Source organism: Sebastes fasciatus, chromosome 8, assembly GCF_043250625.1.
Source record: "Sebastes fasciatus isolate fSebFas1 chromosome 8, fSebFas1.pri, whole genome shotgun sequence".
Lineage (NCBI taxonomy): Eukaryota > Metazoa > Chordata > Actinopteri > Perciformes > Sebastidae > Sebastes > Sebastes fasciatus.
The window spans coordinates 16,265,432-16,271,533 of record NC_133802.1 but is presented as its reverse complement, the minus strand read 5'-3'; positions in this window follow the sequence as shown (position 1 = coordinate 16,271,533).

Sequence of the window (6,102 nt, the reverse complement as noted above, 5' to 3'; positions counted from 1 at the left end):
TTATTGGTGTATGTACAATGTTTTAGCACTTAATTATCTGCACCACATTTCAACAAATCATTGTTTACTGAGTAATTTAAATGCAGTGTGTTATGATTTTCTTTCGACAAAAATAATTGTTTTGGGAGTTTTTTAGGACATGCTAGGTTGGAAACAGCTGGTTATTTCCACAGATGATTGACTGGTTGGAGTGGTTATACTGGCTTGTAATTGCTGGACTGACAGTTGTGCAGTGACTTGGCAGCCATGCTGGAGGCAGGTTCCTAAATCACATTTTTCTCTAAAAGGTCAGGGTAAGCCCACGCTGTAGAGGAAACTTCATGGCATTAAATCAATCCGGGGCTAGACAACCTCTCATCGCTAACAATAACATTACAATTCTGAGTGATCACCATCATCCCATAATGCATTTTTCTTGTGTATTGGATGACATTACTCCACTCAGCGAGGCAGACGTGGTTATCCAGAGGTTTCTTGAACATGTCATAAGATGCAGCTCTCTCACAGGTCTGGTCACAGTTGATCATTAAAGCTGCAGTGGGTAGAATTAGAGCAAATATGATTTAAAAAAGTTTATGTAAATTTTCATAAAACAGTCACCATATCCTGACAGTAGTGCATGAGACAGGTAATCTCAAAATAATCATGTTCCTCTGTGTCCTCCGGTGCGCCTAATGGCATCTGCAAGATTTCACAGACTGATATCATCAGAGCCGAGCTGGAGCCTTGCCGTCTCTGAGGAGCTGTCAATCACTCGCAAACTCCGATCAGACGGTGAAACTAGGCAGCGCTGATATCAAATATGAATCAATGCTCTGTTACTGTAATGCCTATTTCGTGCCTCAAATGTTTTCATAAACATCTTGTAGTGTACTGTTTAGCTGTAAAATGACAAAGTTTGTGACCCGGCAGCCATATTGAGATCAGAAATACCAAGCACCGGCCACTAGCCGGAGCAATCTTTCGCATTTTACAGCTAAACAGTACACTACAAGATGTTTCTGAAGACATCTGAGGCGAGAAATATGCATTACAGTGATAAAATATTGATAATATTTGATCAGCGCTGTCTAGTTTGACCGTTTTATTGGAGTTTGCGAGTGATTGACAGCTGCCTCCGTTGAATGAACAGCCAATAGGAACGCTCTCTCTCTGAAATGACCTGTGATTGGCCAAAGTCTCCCATCACATAGATTTTTTAAAGCTTGAAAACAGAGTCATGAGGAGGTGCAGAAGTCTAGTTTTCTCTCAGAACACTTGAATTACAATATGCTGAAAGGTTATTATGGAATTTTTGCCCACTGATGCCAAAAACATTCTGCCTACTGCAGGTTTAAGGAATACCGCCATCATCAAGACAAAGAGTCCAATGATCACCCAAAAATAATTATGTTGGCAGTAATTAGCATTGCCTTTGTCCTCTGTGGAATTATTATGCCACAAGAAAACACACTGTATTATCACAGACCCAAGTGATCCTGCTGGTGTTGTCTGTATTTTCACCATGCTTTATATGTTGGATATGGATTTCCATTACTCAGCTCATTCTGATAGAGGAGGTCCCTCAGGGCTGAGAAACAACCTCCGCCTGCATCCTCTGCGCATAATTGAACAAATTAGCCATGAACAGCTGTTACCTGTTAAAATGACCCGCTTTCATTTTATCGCCATGGACAAGAGGTCTGATAGCATCTGCATGCTACAGCTGTCAGCCATTCTGATTAGCTCGCCGATTCCTGCTTTCAATATATCATGACAAACATAATTACCTCAACATCTCTTTTTATGGATTCTACAAATCGCCAGGCGCACACAGCATGCCAAGTGTCCATAAATTACAGCCACGGTCTACTGGTAGCTGCTCCACTTGGCTGCTTGGACTTTGTCAAACCACTTTCCTTTGAGAGAAAGAAGGTCTTAATGTTACTGTAAGAAAAATAAGAGTGTGATCATTGTAGAAGTACATGAACTTTACCTCGCAGTCTCACTGCAAGGGTCTCATTGTGGGTTCAAGCTCCTGCAACCCCGTGAAGTGGAGAGGGAACACTGGCTGTGACATTGTCTCTCTTCTAATCAAGCAGAGTGAGCTCAAGAATGAAGACCGGGGCAATAATGGCCATTCATAAAGTTTCAGCATTCATACGATAGATGTTAAGTGGCTATAAAAGAATACTTGTAATGTGTCTCTACAGGTTAATTGCCTTAAAGTGACTGTAAAGAACTGACCCTGTGAGGGATTTTAAACATAAGTGCGCCGTGAAGGTGAACATTTCCATATCTGAATGAATAAGAAAAAGAAAAATAACTAAACTTTCAAGTCTCTTGGTAAGGTCATAGATCATCTGAAGTTCTGATAGAATAAAGAGTTGCTTTTAGAGCAAGCAAAAGAGAATCACAAAAATGAAAGCTTTAATATTTAATATTTTTATGTTATCAATGGATCAAATGATTATGTGTAATGTGAAGAGTTGCTAGCTGTCACGAACCCAAAGATAATTACCACTCAACTCTTCCTCTCTGCTGTACGGAGCGTTATAGCCATTCATTACACGGCTTTGTTGAATACTCGATTCTGATTGGTCAACCACACCATTCTATGGTCTGTTATTTCTTTATAGCAGACCGTTTCTATGGACACAGTTCTGATGTCAGACTCTGGCGGAGCGTTTTTGTGTCAAATTTTTGTGTCAAATTAAAAATAAAAAATAAAATCAAGTTCACAGGTTATCAATCATCCTTTCTGTACACTTTTTCTAAAATTTAATTTGGTCTCTACATATGTTGTAAAAAAGATTATGATGATGAATAGTAAATGGTAAATGGACTGCATTTATGTATAACTTTTATTCAAAGTGCTTTACACTTTTCCTGTCATTCACACACTCACACACCAATGACAAAAAGCTGCCAGCTACCAAGTGAGAAAATACATTTTCACACCATGAAAGGATTACCTGAGGAAAAATAATGAATTTAAAGAGCGGTGTCCAAATGGAGGATCTCTCACTCTCCCCTTTTTTTTTTTTTTTTTAGCAAGCAAGCAAGGGATATTTATTGTCCACTGGTGTAAGCAGAGTTTGTCATCATCTATCTATTATTCATTAAATCTGTATAATTGCTGCAAGTTCCATCACACTTTACTAATTGCCTGAATAAAATGTAGACTGTATATGAAGACAAATAATTCTTACACAAAACACACCTTAAATCTGCAGTGGGTATAGAAATGGAGCAAATATGATTAAAGAAAGTTAGTTTTTTATAAAATGGTAGTGCCTGAGACAGGTAATCTGAAAAAAAACATGTGCCTCTGTGTCCTCCGGTGCTCCTAATGACACCTGCAAGATTTCACAGACCGGAGGAAAACAACCAATCAGAGCCGAGCTGGAGCCTTGCCGTCTCTGAGCAGCTGTCAATCACTCGCAAACTCCGACCAAAGTCTCCTGTCACGGGTTAGATTTTTTAAAGCCTGAAAACATAGAATTACACTTGAATAAACACTTGAATTACAATACTGTATGCTGAACGGTTATTATGGGATTTTTGCCCAATGATGCCAAAATATTCTGCCTACTGCAGCTTTAATCTGGTTGTGTCTTTTTATGGTTGGGAAGGGCTACAAATGTGAAATGTGTTGTCAGTTTGTCCCGAGAGCAGAGTAACAACAGGCAGTAATTGATTTGTACTTTAAAACGTTACTATAGCTGCATGTGTAGGCCTATGTTTTCATATTTTCACTTAACACTTGAACTAATGCTTAGCTACTGTTCCTTGGGAGCTGGGGGAAATTTTGCAATAAATGGCGAACATCTGTCTAAAAGATTCACAGCAGCAGTCAGCTTCACCCTTTGAAATACTGCACATTATTTAGCGTGCCAAATGATGTATCATTTTAGAGGCATCTCAAATGATCCTTATCCTTGATTATGTGGTCACGCAGTGCACCAGTCAACAGCTGACCTTTTATAGTCATAAACACAACGGGGGGTTTTGATCTGTACATCTTCAGCAGTCAGAGAGAGAGAGAAGGGTGTAGTGGAGAGGATCGGTTATCTACAGATTGTCTCGCTGGTGCAGAATAGAGATTTGGAATAGATATCTTTTGGACGCAACACTGTTAAAACTCCAAACTTGGAAACTTCCAGTCCTAGAGGCTGCAGTGATTACACAAACCATCATGAAATTTAGTTTAAAGTGCTCAGTAGTATCATAAAACAAGCCAAAGGAAGATGGAAACTCAATTAGTTAAGTCCCCCATACGGGAGACAGTAACCTCTTGAGACCGTATCTTGTGTGGAAATGAAGAAAATGGAAGATTTGGAACCGAGCAAGAGTACAAAGGGGATTTGAATGTAAGACATTTCACACAGCAAAACAATAAGTGCTTTTTTTTTCTGGCATGGGTTTTCTCAGCCTGCTTATTGTATTTTTCCAATTCCCAGTACTGTGTCTTCAGATTAATATTTTAGTTATTAAGGCATGAAAGTAAAGAGTTTATTGTCACGCTAAGATCTCATAAATCAAACACGTCAGTCCACTTCTTGGCGAGAATTTAATAGGAACTAAATCATCTGGATGTGGATTGCTTATTTCTGATGAAAAGATTTCATCAGAAGATTTCAAAAATGCTGCTGTTCATGCTTGTTAATATAGTTGATGCAACAATTTAGGCTTCTGTATATGATATCCACACACACACACAGCAGAGAGGATGTCAAAGCAATACCTAATGCAGTAGCTCCATCAGAGCTGTATCTTGAAGCTCTGTGTAGGTAAGTACTGACAGATGGTCGGATCATGTTGACAGAGTGTGTGCGCATGTGAGTGATAGATAGCTACTCTGTGAATAGCTGTGGAGCATAATATGATTTGGTTGTAAGAATGGAATCTAAATCTGATTTCAGGCAGTACTATGGGCCCAGAGCTTCACTCCTTTATGTCTGTCCCTCGCCAGCCATAATGTGGTCAGCTGCAGCTGTTCTCTCCGGGGTGTGGTCTCGCTGACCCGGGAGGAAACATTATCGCTTCCAATCTCAGCTCTTAGACGCCTTTATGCCTCTTTGAAATGACTCTCATCATATCATAACACTACCTGCCACTGTGGTTCCTTAGAAAAGCTCTGTATGAATCGAATGTCTTGTGTTGATGTGACCGGCGGAAAGGCCGGTGTAAACTTTCACGATTGTTTCCCTGCGTGGTTTTGTGGTTCTCTTGACTGTTTGAACCCTCTCTCATTTCTCTTGAGAGCCCACTCCCCCCCCCTACAGTGCAGCTACTCTCTGAAAGGATTAGATGAGGAGTTCACCGCGGGGGCATCAGGCAATCTGCATACAATAGCCCACCACGGCTGTGAATAAATCAACATTGATGTAAGACAATAAAGCCAATGCGGTGCGACTATTTGTTTATTCTTATTACACAGAGCGGCGCACTTTGGATCATTCGGAGTATAAATGCATTACTTGGAGAGGACTCAGAACACAGGCTGCCGCTGCCATCTCTATTTCACTCTTTGTGTGCTATGTCTGGGTCCAGAGGCGGTCCAGCAGTCCACTAAAGCAGCCATTAGATAGATATCCAATCGAACTTGGGCCATTCCCTCCTTACCTCATCTTCCTCTGTCCCTCACATCCTCCGGCCATCATAGAGGAAATGAAAGTCACTGATGGAGAATATGAGGAAATGTATGGATAGATGGATGACTGGTCTGACTGTGTCTACAGAGCTCCCTCAGGGAAGATATAGGCCTATCTTTACCTGGCTATATGGTAACGTTTGATCACAAATATCAGGAAAAAGTACACACCCCGATGCGTTTGATGTCTTATTCACATCTGAAGTACAATTTCTAATCTAAGATAAAACAATAATTTATTATCTAAACCAATGGGAAACATCTGGGACATCAGTATGATATAGCCAATAGTCAACTCTGATTTCGAGGCTTCCCACAGACATAATCCCCTTCTCTGATAGTGTAGAAGAATTAATATCTGGATTATGACTTTTGTTGTTTATTGATTCAGATGTTTTCTTTATGTTTTCTCTCTGTTATTGTGTTTATCCCAGATATGTAATTACTTAACGAAAGCCTTGAGTAAG